This window comes from Triticum urartu, chromosome 2A (assembly GCF_056163025.1).
Source record: "Triticum urartu cultivar PI428250 chromosome 2A, HENAU_Tu73, whole genome shotgun sequence".
In the NCBI taxonomy this organism is placed as follows: Eukaryota; Viridiplantae; Streptophyta; class Magnoliopsida; order Poales; family Poaceae; genus Triticum; species Triticum urartu.
This window is the reverse complement of record NC_141874.1, coordinates 179,402,838-179,424,029: the sequence shown is the minus strand read 5'-3', so window position 1 is coordinate 179,424,029 and position 21,192 is coordinate 179,402,838.

The window sequence follows — 21,192 nt, the reverse complement described above, 5'->3', positions numbered from 1 at the left end:
CCGAGAAGGCCTTGTGTGTGTTGCAGCCCAACACCCCTCCAAAGTGGCCCAAAACCCACCTAAACCCCCTCCATCTTCTAGGTCGTTCGATCATGATCGCGTGGCCAAAAACCGTGCTCAATTTGGAGCCTCCTAGCTCCTCCTACCTATAAAAAGGCACCCCTCCCCGAAATTTCGGGTCATTTCCACCCTAACCCTAGCCCCTTCTTCCTCTGCACGCCGGACACGTCCGCCGGTGCCGGACAACCCCGCCGCCGCCACTCACCACTCGCCACGTGTCCCGCGGGAGAGCCCCACTCCGCCGGCCCGCTCGGGCCCAGGGGAGGCCCTCCCGGCCCGGCTCCTCCGCGCGCCGCCCGCGCCTCCCTCCTTCGCCGCGCCGCCCGCCCACCTCCTCGCCGGCGTCGGCGACCGCCTCCCCGCACCGCCCCGCTCCGCCCCGCGCCGCCTCCTCGCCGGTGGCCGCCGCCTCGCCGCCCTCGCTCCACGCCGCCCTCGTCCGCCGGCGCCGTGCGCCGCGCCGGTCCCGCGACCCTCCTCTCCGGCGTCCCCAAGCTCCGGCCGGCCCAAGTCCGGCAACCTCGAGCCACATCTCCGGTGACGAACCTCGGTTCCGTGCCACTACAGTAAACCCCGATCCAGATCTGGATCCAAACCCTAGGGTTGACTTTTCTCCCGTTTCAATAATTTTTGGCATTCTTCATCATGCTATATCTCTGCATCCGTGGCTCCGTTTTGGGCGTGTAGCATATAAAATTGTTCATCTTGACGAGTACTTCATTTTATTCCATTGCACCATGTTCATTTGAGCTCATATTGATGCCCTAAATGCTGTTGCAAGAGCGCTATGCAATGTTAGTTTTAGATTCTTATCAGTAATTGGACATTTGTCATTTTTGCCATGATTGATGTGTGCCTCCTATGAACTTGAGCTCTACATGTGTTTTGAAGTATACCATGCCATCTTTACAGGGGTGTATGCCATGTATTTTTGTGATCTCTGTGGTGACTAGCACAAGCATGCAAAGTAGCTCTCGTAATGTTGCTGATTTCAGGGACTTAGAAATCTTCTAAGTCATTTTCCTGATTATATTTTTATGCCATGTATCCTTGTTGCTACAGAGTGATCCATGCCTCTTTTGAGCATGCTCAGTAAGGGTGTTTTGTAGATATTGTTGTGCTCTATCCATCCATGTCTTTGTTTGCAATTATGGAGCACCCTAGCTTGACTCAATCGAGCTCTTCTTTTGCTATAAAATGTTCCTGGCAGAATGTTTACGTGTTAAGCATTTTTTGACGAGGTTTTTGTAGTTGATCCATGCATGCTATGTTGTTGTTCTTGCCATGTTTAGCTTCTATGTCATGTCCACTTGCTGGGTGTATGCTTAGTTTATCATGCAATGCCTTGTGGTGAGTGCATCAAGCTCGTAAACATGCCTACTTAATATCTGTTTTTGCCATGTTCCAGTTTTCTTCTAAGTCTGAATCTATTAACGATAGTTGCTATGTTCACATGGTTGCCATTGTATTTTCTGATCCCTTTTGGCTCTTGGTCAGTAAGGGACTTTTGTTGTATGCTTTGAGTAGCTTCATGCCATGCTTTGCTTTGCCATGACATGCCCCTGTAGCATGTTGTTATCTTGCTCTAAACATTGCTTCCTGATGTTAAATTCCTGACATGTTGTTAGACATGTTGTTATTTTCACTAAGTCTGTAACCTGATATCTTTTGCACTTTTGCCATGCTTGTTTGAACCTGCTATTGAGTGAATTAGCCATAGCTCAGTGTTCATCTTTTGTCAAGCATCTTGAGTGGATCCCTGCCATGTGATTTGTTGTCATGTTAGAGTGCAGTAGCTTGTTGTTCTTGATGCATTTAGATGGCCTCGTGCTGTTAATCGCAGATCGGTGCCATATTTGTTTTGCTTGTCATTTGCAAACCGTGCATCCGATTCCGGTGATATTTATATCGATTTCGACCGAAATCAACTCCCCTTTCCAGTGGCACTCTTGGTTTTCCAAGTTGAGGCCTGATTCAATCTTTTCCTTCCGGAGCTCGCATATGCATTGCATATCACATCCCGCATATCATGCCATGTTTTGCATCATGTTGCTTGCGCATTGCACCGTGGTTGATTGTGTCTCCCTTTGCTTGTGTTATTGCTTTGGGTAGAGCCGGGAGACGAGTACGTGCTCGAGGAGCCCGTTGAGTACGCTTACGAGGATCAAGCTTTCGTCTTCTCGGAGAACTTTGCAGGCAAGATGACCATACCCTCGAAATCACTTCTATCTTTGCTTGCTAGTTGCTCGCTCTATTGCTATGCCTATGCTGCGATACCTACCACTTGCTATATCATGCCTCCCATATTGCTAAGACAAGCCTCTAACCCACCTTGTCCTAGCAACCGTTGTTTGGCTATGTTACCGCTTCCCTCAGCCCCTCTTATAGCGTTGTTAGTTGCAGGTGAAGATTGGATTTTGTTCCATGTTTGGAACATGGATATTTGTTGGGATATCACAATATCTCTTATTATATTAATGCATCGATATACTTGGTAAAGGGTGGAAGGCTCGGCCTTATGCCTGGTGTGTTGTTCCACTCTTACCGCCCTAGTTTTCGTCATACCGGTGTTATGTTCCTTGATTTTGCGTTCCTTACACGGTTGGATTATAATGGGAACCCCTTGACAGTTTGCCTTGAATAAAACTTCTCCAGCGAGGCCCAACCTTGGTTTTACCATTTGCCACCTAGCCTCTTTTCCCTTGGGTTTCGCGGACTCAAGGGTCATCTTTATTTTAAACCCCCGGGCCAGTGCTCCTCTGAGTGTTGGTCCAACCTAGAGCACCGTGCGGGGCCGTCCCTTGGCAACTTAGGTTACGTTGTCTCCCATACGCTTAGCTTATCCGGTGTGCCCTGAGAACGAGATATGTGCAGCTCCTATCGGGATTTGTCGGCACAGCGGGTGGTCTTGCTGGACTTGTTTTACCATTGTCGAGATGTCTTGTAACCGGGATTCCGAGTCTGATCGGATTGTCTTGGGAGAAGGAATATCCTTCGTTGGCCGTGAGAGCTTGTGATGGGCTAAGTTGGGACACCCTTGTAGGGATTTGAACTTTTGAAAGCCGTGCCCGCGGTTACGGGTAGATGGGAATTTGTTTATGTCCGGTTGTAAATAACCTAAACTTAACTTAATTAAAATGAATCAACAGTGTGTGGCCATGATGGTCTCTTTTCGGCGGAGTCCGGGAAGAGAACACGGTCTCGTGTTGTGCTTGAACGTAGGTTGTTCTAGGATCACTTCTTGATCACAGTTTCTCGATCGTGCCTTTGCCTTCTATTCTCGCTCTCATTTGCGTATGTTAGCCACCATATATGCTAGTGCTTGCTGCAGCTCCACCTCATACCTTTTACCCTTCCTATAAGCTTAAATAGTCTTGATCGTGAGGGTGTGAGATTGCTGAGTCCCCATGACTCACAGATTACTTCCAAAACCAGATGCAGGGACCGATGATACCGCTCCAGGAGATTCGACTAAGCTCAAGCGGGAGTTCGATGAGGACTCAGGACGATACTACGTTTCCTTTCCAGACGATCAGTAGTGGTGCCCAGTTGGGGCGATCGTGGACATTGTTGCATTTGGGGTTATCTTTATTTTGGTTCCGTAGTCGGATCTTGATTGTATCTGGATGATTGTAATGTTATTTATGCTATTGTGTGACGTGGCGATTGTAAGCCAACTATGTATCTCTTTCCTTTATTCAGTACATGGGTTGTGTGAAGATTACCCCACTTGCGACATTGCTTACAATGCGGTTATGCCTCTAAGTCGTGCTTCGACACGTGGGAGATATAGCCGCATCGTGGGCGTTACACTCCTTCCATTTATATAGGGCCTATGTGGAGGAGAGAGATGTGAAAAAGTAAGGGGAGTGATCTCTCATGCAAGAGCCTAGCTATATACGCATTCCTAGTTAAATACGTACAATAAATATGAAGAAAGAGATGGAGAGGAGATGGAAAAAAGTACTAATACAATAGCCAACCTTATAAATTTTTTTGCGGGAAATAGCCAACCTTATAGCCCACACTACTGTATGAGTGCATATAATAGATGATGGCTATAGATGACATGGCAGTTCCTTATAGCCATCGACTGGCTATATTATTAACCATGCTCTAATGCGTTTTTCAAAACCACATTTGACTATTGACAAGATTAATAGTACATGAGATGTATAATGTGAAAAGTATATCATTGGAAGCTCCTTTCACATACGTATCCCTGCCTTACCCTCCCTTTCGATCACTTACTGGTGGACCCCATGCTTGCTAGGCCCCGCATGTCAGTTACTCAATGGGTTCGGCCATGTCAGGGGATCCTCATCCGTAGTATGCTCCCTCTGTTTTTATTTACTGCGCATAAAATGACACGGGTGGGGGAGGGGGAGGGACATCGGTTTGCTCTCAACTACGGTCCCACAAGCGAGCGAAAACGCAAGACAAAGCGCGTTCCATTCAGTGAGAGACATGGAGGGTCCAGCGTGCCGGGCTGCAATGCGAACGTGACAAGAGCGATGTACAGTCAAAACCAATTGACCGGTCGTCACCGGAACCACTATTCACACCAGAACCTTCGCTACTCGGCCTACGCCAGCCACTGCCCTAAAACCACACCTAATCTCCAGCCCCTTCCCCCACCTTTCGATCCTCTAGCCTGCATCAAGCGTCCCCTAGTTCGCCAGAAAGCCATGGTGCGCCGCAAGATCACGTACTACAAGATGCTGACGCTGGAGCGCCGCGCAGAAATCGCGGCAGCGGTCGGCGCCAGAGACCTCCGTTCCCAAGCTCGCTTTGCGGCTGGCCAATCCCCGAGTTCTCTGGAGCCAAGCTACGAGGAGGAGGAAGCCGATCCAATGTTCATGGCGGAGGTCATGGCGCAGAAGGCCCCCGATGGGTATGAGACGATGGACGTCGACTTCGTGCCAGCGTCCGAGTCCCCCATGGTGCAGGCGGACCAGCGGTTCAACCTGTCGATACTAAAGGAGGACTGAGGGAGTCCTGGATTAGGGGGTCTTCGGACAGCCGGACTATATCCTTTGGCCGGACTGTTGGACTATGAAGATACAAGATTGAAGACTTCGTCCCGTGTCCAGATGGGACTCTCCTTGGCGTGGAAGGCAAGCTAGGCAATACGGATATATAGATCTCCTCGCTTGTAACCGACTTTGTGTAACCCTAGCCCCCTCCGGTGTCTATATAAACCGGAGGGTTTAGTCCGTAGGACAGCATACAATCATACCATAGGCTAGCTTCTAGGGTTTAGCCTCTACGATCTCGTGGTAGATCAACTCTTGTAATACTCATATAATCAAGAACAATCAAGCAGGACGTAGGGTATTACCTCCATCAAGAGGGCCCGAACCTGGGTAAACATCGTGTCCCCTGCATCCTGTTACCATCCGCCTTAGACGCACAGTTCGGGACCCCCTACCCGAGATCTGCCGGTTTTGACACCGACATTGGTGCTTTCATTGAGAGTTCCACTTTGTCGTCACCATAAGGCTTGATGGCTCTTTCGATCATCGGTAGCGATGCGGTCCAGGGTGAGGTTTCCCCCCCCGGATAGATCTTTGTATTCGGTGGCTTCGCACTGCGGGCCAATTCGCTTGGCCATCTGGAGCAGATTGAGAGCTACGCCCCTGGCCATCAGGTCAGATTCAGAAACTTAAACTACACTACCGACATCCGCGGAGACTTGATCTTCAACGGATTCGAGCCCGTGTCAGGTGCGCCGCACAGTCACGACAAGCATGACGTAACTCTGCCGTCAGACAGTGTTCAGGAGATCGCATCTGCAACTACTTCCGGCTTTCAATCTGGAGCAAATCGGGCCATCCAAGGACGGAGGGATAGGCCCCGCCATGGAGGCCGCACTCTCAGTGGCGATGGAGCCGGATACTGACTTCACCCCTTACGAGAGCCGTGTCGCCGAACCACTGGATTCGTCTCCGGCCACGGACTCCGAGCCGCCTGCATCCGTGCCTATCGAATCGGACTGGGCGCCGATCATGAAGTTCACCTCTGCGGATATCTTTCAGCACTCGCCCTTCGGCGATGTGCTAAATTCATTAAGGTCTCCCTCCTTGTCAGGAAAACCTTGGCCGAACTATGTCCGGCTAGAACGGGATGCGGACGACGAAGAAATTCGCTGCCCACCCACCACCCACTTAGTAGCCACTGTCGATGACTTAACCGACATGCTCAACTTCGACTCCGAAGACATCGAGGGCATGGACGAAGATGCAGGAGACGAACAGGAACCAGTACCCACAGGGCACCGGACAGCCACTTCATCACATGACATATACATGGTGGATACACCCAAAGAAGGCAATGGCGAAGAGACAGCGGAGGATGGCCCCTCCAAGAAGCAACCCAAGCGCCGACGTCAGCGGCGCCGCTCTAAGTCCCGCCATAGCAAGAAACAGTGATAACAACACAAGAGAAAATAACACTCCAGTCGACTCCAGAGGAAATGACGACCACATTGCCCCGGCGGTAGAGCACGATGAAGCTGCAAGCGGCGAACATAGTATGGATCTGACGTCCGAACACGGCGAAGCCGAGGATAAACCTCATCAAACCCCCTCTGGGGAGGAAAACAGTCCGGACGAAGATGCACACATCATCCCGGAAATGCACTTGGAGCAAGAGAACCTCCGCGGAAGGATTATTGCCACAGCGAGGGGTCTGAAGAAGTAGAAGCAAAGGCTTAAGGCCGCACAAAATACACTCAACAGCAGGTGGAACAAAGTGCTCGACAATGAAGCAAAGTATGGTGGAAGTTACCACACAAAGAGCTATCCAAAGCGCAAGCTATTACCTGAATTCAACGACGAGGCCTTAGAGCCCACACAACCAAAAAATGAAATGGCCAACCGGTCGGATCAACCACCCTGTGACCGCGATAGAGCGGCTAACAAGGTCGCAGATAAGTCAACACATGATCTATGTGAGGACTTGCGCCAAAACCCCGGTACGACCAGATCCATCTATGGATCTAGGAAGTGCGCTTCGGCACAAAATCAAAACCGAATACTACAACCGTCCGAACGCCATGGCACATCCAACTACAGGGGTGCCGCACACCCCCTATGTTTTACCGATGAGGTGTTGGACCACCAATTCCCAGAAGGGTTCAAACCAGTGAACATAGAGGCGTACGATGGGACCACATACCCTGGGGTCTGGATTGAGGACTTTATCCTCCATATCCATATGGCTCGCAGAGACGATCTCCATGCCATTAAATACTTGCCCCTCAAGCTTAAAGGACCAGCTCGGCACTGGCTGAAAAGCCACCCCGAAAACTCAATTGGAAGTTGGGAGGAGCTCAAGGGACCTACGTCCGACCTCTGGATGCAGACGATTTAAGTCATATAATTCAATAGTTCGGGGAGTCCGCCCGAAATCTTTGGAACAAGTTTCTCACCAAGAAGAACCAAATCGTTGATTGTCCGGACGCCGAAGCCTTAGCAGCTTTCAAACACAGCGTCCAAGACGAATGACTCGCCAGACACCTCGGCCAAGAAAAACCGAGAACAATGGCAGCCCTAACAACCCTCATGACCCGCTTTTGCGCGGGCGAAGACAGCTGGTTAGCCCGCAGTAGCACCAGCGACCCAAGCACATCCAAAGTCAGGGATGGCAAGGGAAAACCACGACACAATAAAAGCAAGCATCAAAATAAAGAAGATAGCCCAGATAATACGACGGTAAATGCCGGATTCAAGGGCTCTCGACCAGGTCAGCGGAAAAAGCCTTTCAAAGGCAGCAGAGATGGACCGTCTGGCCTAAACAGGATTCTTGACAAACTATGTCAAATTCATGGCACCCCCGATAAACCTGCAAATCACATCCACAGAGAATGCTGGGTCTTCAAGCAGGCCGGTAAGCTAAACGCCGAACATAAGGGGGGGCACCTAGCGAAGACGAGGACGAGCCTCGCCAGCAAAGCACTGGAGGACAGAAAAAATTCCCACCAGAGGTTAAAATAGTAAACATGATCCATGTGACGAAGAGAAGAAGCAGACATGCACTCCGAGACACATGCGCCATAGAGCCCGTCACCCCTAGGTTCAACCCGTGGTTGGCCTGCCCGATCACTTTTGATCGCGGGGATCACGCGACAAGCATCCGGCACGAAGGATTTGCTGCCTTGGTGTTAGACCCAATAATAAACGGATACCATCTCACACGAGTCCTCATGGATGGCGACAGTGGTCTAAATCTAATATATCAGGACACAATCCGCAAAATGGGGATAGACCCGACAAAAATAAGCCATCGTACTACTACCTTCAAGGGAGTAATACCAGGCCTAGAGGCCCGCTACATGGGCTCTCTATTACTAGAGGTTGTATTCGGTTCTTCTGACAACTTCCGAAGCGAAAGGTTAACTTTCTACATCACTCCATTTCGAAGTGGCTATCAGGCACTACTCGGAAGAGCGGCTTTCGCTCGTTTTAATGCAATACCGCATTACGCTTCTGTCAAGCTTAAGATGCCCGGTCCACGTGGCACCATCACAGTTAGTGGAAATACTGAGTGTTCTCTACACGCGGAGGAATGTGCGGCGGCTTTAGCCGCCGAGCACTAGACGGCCTCACCAACCAGAAAAAATGACAGGTCATCAAGACCACGAACACGGTTAGATGAGTCTGGTGCACCACTACATATACATGAGATTGGTTTGCTGATCAAACCCTCCTAGACGGTACCAGGGGCTTCCCGCGTGTAATCAGGGCTAGTCCAGCTCAACTTGACTTATCTTGAATTTTAATGGTTTATTGATAATAACCCATTTTTTGGCACGGCAACTTTCACCTAAGTTCTTCTCTTTTACAGATGACAATCGTGCTACACCCGTCCAGGACACGGCACAACGGAGACACAGGCGCAGACGTGCAGCAGGGACCCGCTCAAAGGTTTCTTTTCAGATTAAGACCCTGCGTAAACCTTTTTTTACTGTCTCTTGTTGTTCACATCCTCCGGATACTCAATACAACCAAGAAGGATGCTGACGTTATTGGCATGTGGCCACGTCAGGATATTGCACGTACCTAGACACCCGGGGTTTATTATTAAGGGCATTGTTCAGCCTGGCATATGTTATAAAGACCGAATACATTAAGGAGTGTTCGGCGTCGCGAGTTTGGCCTTATATACATCAGCTCCGAATCATGTCTTTGGTCAAATGTTGGGTTTTCCCGGCTCCCATGTTTTGGTACCTTACGTTCCGCTATATCAGCTAAGGTAGCACTGGGAGAACTACTGCGATTGTGCCCTGGTTCATCCGGATGAGCACCTCAGTAGAGAAAGCCGAAAACTGACTGTCATGATATAGCGCGAGACTGGTCAGCCACTCAATGACTCAGCAGAATCTTCAGGATTCCTCCACATTAACGAAGGTCCGTTTCCCGGTCATGTACGTACGCGCACCGTATTCGGACGAGCGCAGAAGTACCAGGGGCTATATAGTAGCCCCACCGTCAAACTCCTATGGCTAAGTGAAAGTGTTAAAGCAATATAGTCCGATTGCCTCGTTCGCTGCGCTACCACCTCCTTAATGGACCAAGATGTTGGATCAAGTGTGAATACGCGTTTTTCGCGAACACCCCCGCATTATATGCGTGGGGGCGGAAGCCGACGACTGCAAACTTTCAGGTTATATACATAAACGGCCGCACAGGAGGCATCATAATACTTTCATGCAAAAGTATAAACACAGCCTTGGTAACTCAATAAAACATTGTTTTTACAATGGGAGTACATGTCACTAGAACATAATATTCTTCGAGCACTGAGCCTCTATCGAATGAGCGCCTTCAAGAACTTCTCAAAGTAGTGCTCGGCAGCCACTCGGCCCACGGCCTAACCCTGTGTTGCAACAGTGGTGGCCTCCATCTCTGCCCAGTATGTCTTGACATGGGAAAAGGCCATCCGCGCACCATCTATGCACGCCGACCTCTTCATAGCATCGATGTGCGACACAGCACCAAGGAATTGTTGCACTAAACTAAAGTAACTATTCGGCCTTGGCCCTCCCGGCCACAGATGATCCACAACGGACCTCATGGAAAGTATGGACAATCTATGGAGCTCGGCCCACTCGGCCATTCGCTCATTCAACAGCAGCGGACGCACTGGAGCATGGAACTGTGACCAGAACAGCTTTTCCACTTCGCGATCTTTTCGATCCTAGAAGTATTCGACCGCATCAGCAGCACTTGCTGTCAAATCCACGTAGGCGTCTGCAGAACTCCATAGTTGATCAAGAGGAGCATACTTCGGATCTCCGAACTTAGTCCACAACAAGAAGGGCTTCCCAGCCACGATATCCGCAGCTTGACGCAGCTCCTCCTTCGCCGCTCTGATTTTGGAGCGGGCTTCCTTGGCTGCTACCATGGCCTTCTCCAGGTCCGTCGCCCTCACTCGGGTTTCTTTTTCAAGAAGCTGGTAATGGTCAGCGGCATCTTTCAACTCAATGGCCATCTTGGCTATCCTTTCCTTGCTCTGGCGATGCACAGACTGTTCGGCCCTCAGCTCTCCGACCGCCTTTAGAGCGGCCGCATCGCTATTCCTTGCTTGTTCCTTGGCTCGGGCAAGCTCCGCCCGAAGGGTCTCCACGGTGGCAGCTCCATCTGCAGTCACAACATATTAAAGATACTGGCATCATGCTCCTCTTACTATGTGTTGATCACCAGAGAAATCACTTACCCCGTGCCTCGTCAAGCCGCTTGTTGACAAGCACGATGTCGGCATCTGCCGCATCAAGTTTCCGCTTTAGCTCGGAAACCTATCAGTCCGGCTAGCCACCGGACCTTCAGCCACCTGCACATAAAGGCGGTCTGGTTATTACATGGGACTATGATCCTCTGTTTGCCACCGTTTTCGATGGCAACCAGAGTCTCAGGGGCTACTATCTGCATAGGGCACACCTAATGTGTGCGGTGCTGTCAAAAACATACACTATGTCACGTACCTCAAAGCCTCCCAGCAGACTCATAAAAGCTTCATGCAATCCGCTTTCAGCGGATGGAATCCTTTCAATTACCGTACCCATTAGCGTACGATGCGCTTCTGAGATGGCTGCTTGCTCCAGAAGATCCTTCAGTGCGTCCGACCGCGCACTGTACGGTTCCAGACTCTTTTTGTTGCTCTCTTTAGGCGCCGAATACTGAGGACTCTGGGTGGCTAAGGGATTACCCTCTGGCCTTGGCGGATTAGGAGAAACCCTCCGCGATGACACTTTAGGGTCGCCCGCCTCATGAGGCGGGGTGGCAGGGGGAGGTGTTTCGCTCTCCATCATCTCCGGAAGAAGATCCCCCGAAGACGAACTCTGTCGAGAAGGGCTATGATCCGAACTACAAGATATAAGCTTCGGTTGTTGTCTTCAGAAGTAAGGTAGGATACTTTCACTACTAAAATCCTTTTGATTACTTACAGCTCGGTACAGGGCTGATCCCCGTGCGGACATTGTGCAGCAAGAATACCCTCCGAGGCAGGACCCTCTGGTGAAGATTTCTTCTCCTGTTTGGAAACCTTGTTTTCCGGATCTTCAGAGGTGATCCTCTTCCTTCCTCGGGGAGACGGAATGTCAGATTCTTCTCCTTGGTTATCCTCCCTCGCGGAGGCGCTCATTCCCCCGGTTGGGACGAGTAGCGAGGGAGGCCTGCTTTTGGCCTCTTTATCCCCCCTTCACCTTCCTTTGAGGGCACCCGATGAGGCGCCGGCTCAAGAATTTTGTCCAGTACCGGATTGGCCAAGCCTTCGGGAAGGGGGGCCGAACACCAGATCATCTTCGCCTTTGTTATCCAGTCCTGGTCAAAGAGTGACTTTTCAGAATGATGTCATGATAAATAAAAGGACAACGTGTTCGGTCATGGGATTACTTACTTGGTTATCATGGCGGTTGCAGCTCAGACCCACATCCTCGATTGGGGTCCGAAGAACAATTTATACATCTCTTCGAGCGTCATGCCGAGGAAGTGCTGAATAGTTCGCGGTCCTTCCAGGTTGAATTCTCACATACGGAGGGGGTCGACGTTTGCAAGGCTGGACTCGGCGAACTAGCACAACTTGCATTACCATAACCAGGCTGAAATCTCTCTCAAAGAGATCTCGGATGCGGCTCTGCAATATCGCCACATCCTTTGCTGGACCCCAGCTCAGCCCCCTGCTGATCCATGACATCAGTTGTGGTGGGGAGCCCGAGCGAAAGGTAGGGGCGGCTACCCACTTGGCACTTCGGGGAGCTGTGATATAAAACCACTCCCGCTACCACAAACTGGACACCTCTGGGAAGGAACCCTCCGGCCATGGAGCATCATCGCTTTTGCTTATTACGGCACCTCCGCACTCTGCGTGCCGCCCCTCGATCATCTTCGGCTTCACACTGAAGGTCTTGAGCCACAGACCGAAGTGAGGGGTAATGCGGAGGAAGGCCTCACATACGACGATGAACGATGAGATGTGAAGGAGGGAATCCGGGGCCAGATCGTGGAAATCCAGCCCATAGTAGAACATGAGCCCCCTAACAAAGGAATCCAGAGCGAGGCCTAGTCCTCGGAGGAAGTGAGAGATGAACACAACACTCTCGTTGGGTTCGGGAGTGGGGATGACCTGCCCTCGGGCGGGCAGCCTGTGCGAAATTTCAGCGGTCAGATATCTGGCCTCTCTCAGCTTCTTGATGTCCTCCTTTGTGACAGAGGAAGGCATCCACCGACCTTGGAGGTTGGATCCGGACATGGTTGATGGTCTGAAGCGCCTGACCTGAGCCTGGGGTGTTGGAACTCGAGGCAGGGGAAGGATTCGATTGAGCGCGAGAGGAAAAAGGACATGTCTTGGCCTCTTTATAAAGAGGGTGAATGTCAAGCGTCCTCCTCGCGGCCGTTTGGACTCGCCTAAAACCGAGGAGTCATACCAACAGACACGACTGGGTTACCCACGTCCGTATTGATGAGAATCCCATAATAAGGGGGACACGATCTCTGCTTCGACAAGACATGTCAAGAAAACCGCCTCGCAATATGTGCAGTGCTGGTTGGGAAAAACGGTTCGGATAACGACCGGGCCGTGACGTGACGTCGTGCCGTCAAAACGCGTCAGCAGATTAGATTTGTGGAAATATTATTCTCTCTACGATGGTATGTGGAAGTTATTTTGCAGAGCCGGACACTATCGTTGGGTCCAAAATCTTCTATGGAGTATTCGGAGGAGGAACCCGCCTTGCAATGCCGAAGACAAAACTGCGCGCCGGACTCATCATCATTGAAGCCTGGTTCAGGGGCTACTGAGGGAGTCCTGGATTAGGGGGTCTTCGGACAGCCGGACTATATCCTTTGGCCAGACTGTTGGACTATGAAGATACAAGATTGAAGACTTCGTCCCGTGTCCGGATGGGACTCTCCTTGGCGTGGAAGGCAAGCTAGGCAATACGGATATATAGATCTCCTCCCTTGTAACAGACTCTGTGTAACCCTAGCCCCCTCCGGTGTCTATATAAACCAGAGGGTTTAGTCCGTAGGACAACATACAATCATACCATAGGTTAGCTTCTAGGGTTTAGCCTCTACGATCTCGTGGTAGATCAACTCTTGTAATACTCATATCATCAAGAACAATCAAGCAGGACATAGGGTATTACCTCCATCAAGAGGGCCCGAACCTGGGTAAACATTGTGTCCCCTGCCTCCTGTTACCATCCGCCTTAGACGCACAGTTCGGGACCCCCTACCCGAGATCCTCTGGTTTTGACACCGACAAGGACCGGGAGGCAGAGGCTCAACTCGACGTGGAGCACGCGCATGCCGCTGCCATCGAGGCTCTCCTGCAGGCGGAACCGGATGTCGTGGATGTGAACCGGGCGGCGGAGGCTCAACTTGAGGCGGAGCGCGTGGATGCCGCTGCCATCGAGGCCCTCCTGCAGGCGGAACCGGACGTCCTGGACTTGAACTGGGCGGTAGATGGTCAACTCGACATAGAGCGCATGGATACCGCTCTCATCGAGGCCCTCCTGCAGGCGGAACCGGACGTCCTGGACTTGAACCGGGCGATGGAGGCTCGACTCGACACGGAGCTCGCGGATGCCGCTACCATCGAGGCCCTCCTGCAGGCGGAACCAGACGTCCTCGACTTGAACCGGGCGGTGCTCTCGTCCGTGCAGAGCGCCCGCACGCTCCGCGTGAACGATTAGCTGGAGGCCGAGGACAACCACGGTGCGGAGACACATGTCGGTAGCTACGGCTGGTTCGCGCCGGCAGCCAAAGACGACGAGGCCGTCTTGTTCCACGAGCAGTGATAGTTTTTCTTTATGTTGTTGTTTTTATTGATCTTTTGTTGTGTAGTAAAAACATATATTGTTATGCAAGTCTCCTGACTTGGGTCAGTCTACCATTTCATGCGGTGGATGAATATCCTACATCTCCTAACCCTTCTTCTCACCTCTTCTTCTTCCCCAATAGACCACCGCACGGGCCGTATGGATACTCCACAACATGCGGTTGGATAAACATACTCTATGAACGGAAATTATGTGTCAGCGGTAGGATGGCTGAGTTTGGTTTGTTCACATGCGACAACACGTGTTAGTGAGGGTGCGTTCCCTTGGTTGGGTTTGCGGCGTGCAGGAGCGACTGTGCATGTGAGGGTGCGGTGCGACCGCGGTGTGCAGGAGCGACCGTGTGAGGGTGCGGTGCAACCACGACAGCCATGCGCAAGTGTACCTCCTTTTCATTTTGAAAACTTTAGGCAAGCTTGGCAAAAATGTGTGGCGAAGTATGGCAATGCAAGGCCTAGACCCAAATAGGATAAGTACGTAGTACTACGTACTAGGAGTACTAGTGTTTAAAAAGAAAGGCGGGGTTTTCCTTCGCGGGATTAATCGATACAAATCCTTGTTTCACGTGTCAATTAATGCGTATTTTTTGTCCAAAGCCCAAAGAGCTAACCATCTCACTCCTCATCGCTTGATTAATGCAGCGCAACCAACCTTCTCACTTCCGCATGCATGCATGGGATATTAATGTCCTTGGTTGCTAGTATGAGGCAAACCCCATCAATTTTGCCTCGATTAGTGTTAGTGGCCTTTTGAAAATTGTAATTTTGATATACTGGCCTTGTGTACAAAAAAAGGAGGTAGTAACTATATTTGACTTCCTTCCCCATTGCGGTGACGTCGACGATATCTCGAACATTGTGGTTTGGCAAAGTGCGTTCAACGGAGAACACCATTGAGGGGACCACGGTAAGTCGTTCGCAAGTGCCGCCTGCAAGCCGAGACAACCGCCTTATTTGCATCCAGGAAGTCCGTTGAACCAAAGTACGCATAAATGTACTAGTACTACTCGTACACAATAGCGTCGTCCGTCTAGCTTAGTGCGGTGAGATGGTTTCTCAAAGAAGACGATGGAGAAGCGGAGTCAGCGAAGAGTGAAATGGTGGTTGCTTCGTCCGTGCTTTGTGATTTGACGCCTCACTACTTTGTGATTTGTGATAGAAGGGACAGGGGAGTAGACTCTGTACTCTATACTGTACATGCGTCCAAGCACGGGAGAAAGAGGAGAGACGTTGCATTTTTCTATTCCTTCAATCAATCAATCAGGGAGCTTCGGTTCCATCCTTTTGGCTTTGGCAACACCGTCCATAATGGTTCCCACGATGCTAAAAGCTATTTTCACATTTGGCTACACATTGTGGATGCCCTTAACCGTACCACTTGGTTTTGCTCTTGTGTGCTATCTATACAAATCTCAATTATATTGATCTAAAAAATTATAGAATCAAGATTAGTAAAAAAGAGGTGATTTTGCCGCGTGGATGGCGGGGGAGGTTTCTTATTTTTAGGGGACGTTGTCCTGGCGGTTTGCTAACATGCAGTCCCACGTGTCGTGCTTTACCAAGACGATCCGCTTCCCACATGAGGCAGAACAACGACAGAAGCAACACATGGTTAACTTGATGAAGATGAGGGAGAAGCGGATTCAGCAACGAGTGAAATGATGGTTGCTTCGTCCCTCCAACTTCTTTTTTTAGCATTATTACTTCGTCCCTCCAACTTAACTGTGGGAAAGGTGCAGCTTTATGATTTGATGCCTCATTGCTCATTACTACGCCGGCGCCATGACTGGGTGCTTCACCCCGGCAGCTCTACACTGTATTCCGGTATGGCACGTGGAACCGGTAGCTTAATGCCCCACATGTCGGCGAAAGGGGCTAGATGATTTATGAAAGCGAGCGCTCCACTCTTACGACGGAGGAGTACACGACACGACGACCCAGTGAATTGTCACTTGTACTATATATAGTACTATAGTTTTGCTGCTTCGCACGATCCATCGAGACAAACCCGATTAAACAGGAAAGGGCGGGATTTTTCCCGCGCGGTATATGATACTGGCCATACATTTCAAAGGCAATTTTAATGTATGCAAACTGAATAATTAAGTAACAATATGATATCTAGTAAAACTAAAAACACATGTGATTTATTGTGTTAGAGTGTAGTAGTAGTGATGTATTACATAGTTGTTAGATGTAACATGCGAGAACGTGTAGAGGTGTAGTTTTGGAGGGCCTACAGAGAGAAAAGTGTAATACATTCACCGAACTTCAGAATAAGCTGATTACGATCACTATATACGTTTTGCGGTGATTATACGGTCACTTGCTCATGGTTTAACATCAGATTGCACTCTGTTGACCGGCCAAATAGTCTGCGTGGCACCATGTTGACTAGTTAAATTAACCACATTCCTTGTGGGTCCCACATGTCAGTTCGCATAGGGAAAAGGTCAGATAAACACAAATTTACGCAGGCGCGATAAGACTCCGCCCCGTGCGCGGGAATCACCTGGTTGTGTATGTGTCTGTTAGGACCTGATGTGTGCAGTGTGTGTTGGTCGTGTGGTGTACTGGTGTGTGCATGCATGCGTGCGTGTGTGCGTGTGAGTGTTGCATGCGTGCGTGGCTGCGTGTGTATGTGTGAGTGTTGCGTGCGTGCGTGGGTGCATGTGTTCGTGTGAGTGTTGCGTGCATGCAGTTTGTGTGCATGCATGCGTGTGTGTATAATCACCACACCAGCTCCTGTGTGTTAAAACAGACAGCTCAGCATACCAATACAAGGCCACCTTGTCCGCTGTGCCCGCGGTCATGACTTCGAACCACCGTCCAATATTTTTTTGTCGTTTGTTTTCATTCTTACTAGCAAGATGCCCGTGCGTTGCACGTAACATCAAGATGCATTTGTATGACTAGTTTATCTTGTGAGAGAAAAGGATGAACGAGGGAAGGCCTTATTTGTAAATGTGGAGAGGTGTGTGGGTACCTTTTTGCAAAATTGTCATAGTTTCTTTCCTATCCGTCAGATATAAATCGGACGGCCTATATTGTAGGATGGCAGGCACACCATCATCACCAACTCTGTTTTTTTTATAAGAGTGTATTTTATCCCTACTCTTATAAAAAGCATAGTCGGCGATGATCGTGTGCCTACCATCCTGCAATATAGGCCGTCCGATCTATATCTGACGGATAGGAAGGAAACTATGGTAATTTTGCAAAAAGATACCCACACCCCTCTCCACACTTGCAAATAAGGCCTTCCCTTGTTTATCCTTTTCTCCCACAAGATAAACTACTCATACAAATGCATGTTGATGTTCCGTGCAACGCATGGGCATCTTGCTAGTATTTTATAAGAGTGTAGATGTAGAGTAGATAAAAGCCGACAGGTGGGCCCGATGGTAGTGAGATAATGTGATGCAACACTAGAGGTGCCACGTGGAGCGTTTAACTGGTCAACTAGTTGTGTCTTGAGCAAATACAGAGTTGTACGGTGAGCCCATGACTGTATAATAACCACAAAACGTAAATGGTGACCGTAATGAGTGGATTCTGAAGTCCAATGTACGTATCATGCTTTCGCTTCAAATATAATGATCGTCACTGTATATATCGCGAGCTAAAGATGAAACATGCGTGAATGTGCTGGGTCTTACTTTTAGAGGACCTGGAGATAGTTTGTGTGCGTATGTGAAAGGGGTGTAGGGGGGTATGCGATGGAGAGAGAGATGCTCTTCGTTTCTCTTTATTATGACTAAATTTATATATAGTATAAAAATATACAAATTCACAGTGCGGAATAAATATCATTGTGGGCACCATGCAATGCAAGCATTCATACTCCTCCATATAACTTTGTAATGTTGTATATATGTAGAAATTCTAAAACATTTTTTGGCCACACTTTATTCAAAAGGAATGTTGTATGCGAAATAAATGTGAAGAGAGGGCTTTTTAGATCAATGGGGTACGTGATGTAACATGTGTGAATGTGTAGTTGATGCATGTGGCAGGGCCTAGAGAGGTATGTGTGTGTATTACGTATTCGAGAGAGGTATGGATAGAGGGGCCGACAGGGGGGGGCGTGGGAGAGATAGCACGAGAAATGAGAGTGGTCTAGAGAGAGAGAGACGAATATGACGTCACGGTGAGAGATTCCCTTGAGTGTGTATATGCAAGGGGGAGTGGATAGAGGCACTAGGAGAATATATTTTTGTGTGTGGTGTCTGTGTTGGTATGTGTGGGTGTGAGAAGATAACGAGACCTGGGGGCAGAGGGTGTGTCACCGCGTGAGGTCCGGTGGGTAGAGGTGAGGCCCATCGTTCGGTTCTGTCCTGCGCCACATTGGTCGGCCCGTGACGCATTTAGGGAGACCCATGGATGACTAGTCGTACAAGACAAAGATAGCATAATTGTGAAGGACTCTATGTCCACTGACAAAGCCAGCTAGGATTTGTAACCCTAGGTTCTCGGACTAAGGTAACCCCTTTATCTCTGATATTACTATTCATCCAACCTAACTTTAAGGGGCATCCTACAGAATGCTCTGCTAGAATCATACTCGTCGATTAGGAAGAGAGGTGTGAGACAATGCATGAGAGACATGCCTAAAGATAATGTGTGTACAGGAGACACGTAGGCAGGTCTATGTATATAGAAAGGTTCGATGGGGATTGTGCGTGTGTATGCTTGCGAGAGGAAGAGTGCTTGTGATAAAGGTTAGTGAAAACAGTCGTAAATGGTTACGAGAGGGAGGGAGGGTTATATCAAGAACATGTGTGCGAGAAAGACACCTCAGGAGAGAGTGTGTGAGCATGTGTGAGAGACCGCCGATGGAGAGTGAAACTACACGTACAAGACTGCCGTACACATTGATTAAGGATATAAATTGTATCCAAATATTAGGATGGGATCATGATATTTGCAATTCGCGTAAGGAACGGTCATTGATCCATCAGACATCTAGATTCTATCGAATTTCAGCATGTCTATGTTATTATTCGACACAATTGATCCACATAGTTAGTTTTTTGAACTCCAGACAATGCGTCGCTTTAGCAATCGAATATAAACGTGAGTATAGTTCATGTTGTGTGTGTAAAGCACATTATACATACGAAAGTTACACAATGAACATTATAAATAGCTACCTATGAACTAGCATACATTTGAATTCAACTTAAGGTGGTTTTAAAAAATCGAATTCAACATGAAGTCCATTCGATTATTTGAATTTGATATCATGACATTTGTAAATCATACCTAAATTATGGGGGCACCAATATTTTCTCTAATTTTGTACATAATAGCATATGTAGTCGTGTACAAAATAGATTCTAATTTAGCTCCTCCATTCCAAAATAATCGTAGTTATAGGATTTTCAAGTGTCAAAATTTCAAAAAGAAGCGGATAATTTAATGAGGTTTTCAAACATACAAGGTCAAATTTAACGTTGTCTATTTAGGTCAATCCTCAAAGTTCAGGAGTACTCTAAACGTGAATGCTTGTGTTTCAAAATTTCAAACGAAGTGCCAAAAGAGCCTCTACTCGCCTGAAACCGCGTGAGACCAATGTTTGGTAGTACAAGGAAATTACTTTTCTAATAACTTCGACCTGTGAAACCTACCGGCCCGACGTCCAAAGGTCTAAACCGGGGTAGGTTTGTAGCTTCATCTAGACGCCATGCAACCGCCTCCGAAAAACATTCATACACAATGGCCGCCTAAGCACACATGCGCGCGGCCGAAATCACTCCCGCCCACTATTTGGGACACCTGGGATTACCATCCTACCCCCGACCTGCAGTAGGTCCGAAATTTAAGAGGGGGGCAAAGTTTGTACTTCCCCAAATTTCAAACAAGCGCGTCCCATCTTCTGTTCAAAAAAGCCAAAAACAAGCGCGTCCCAGACCGAAACATGGTTCTCCACCCTCCCCCTGCCCACCCATCCGATTCCCCATTCATACTCCGTGGGTGCAAAAACTACCTCTCCACCAGCCGCGAAACCCTGGCGTCCTCCGTCCGCCACCCCATTCCACCCATCAACTGCCGCCCTCCTCCATCATGCCGGAGCTGATACCCCGATGTCGTCGTCCACTGCAACCTCAACCGCAACGCCCTCCACGGCTAGTAGTTGAAACCGAGTCCGAGTCCGAGCCGTCCGTACCCGAGCCAGTTCAACCACGCCGTCCTATGCCTCACCGCTGCCGCTCCAACTTCGCCACCCTCTACCGCACCGGAGCTGTTCCTGCTACACCGTCCTTCACCGCCTCAGATCTGCTTCCCCTCCGCCAACATACGGCCATGGCAACACAGTCAACAATTTGGCCATGGGTTCGTCCAAGCCTGCACCCTCCAGAACATCGGTATCCTCGGCAAAAAGAAGAAGATCGGCGCGACATGTGGAGGCGACCACACAGGCAACCGAAAATGGTACTCCTCTTCCCTTATTCGTGTGAATCTTACGTGTCTGCTTGCACGGTGTTCATCCCACAGAAGACACTAGTTGACCGCTTCTTCTTGATACTAGATGTTCCTAGTTACTCGTGATGCACAAGGTTTCTCTTCATATACTATTTCATCTTAGCTAGAGGTCCGTCGCCCCCCTAAATTTCAATTCCTGGTCAGTTGATTCCCAATTAACGGAAGCATTCCCCGGCGTAACAGGCGCTAGTCCGCCTATTACGTCGGGGAAGCAGTGCCTCGGTGTTTATCTTAGGGGCGTGTGGGGCCTAGGGCTACTGGCGCCCGATCTGGAGGTCGGCCGGGATTAAAGGGATGGCCTGGGGG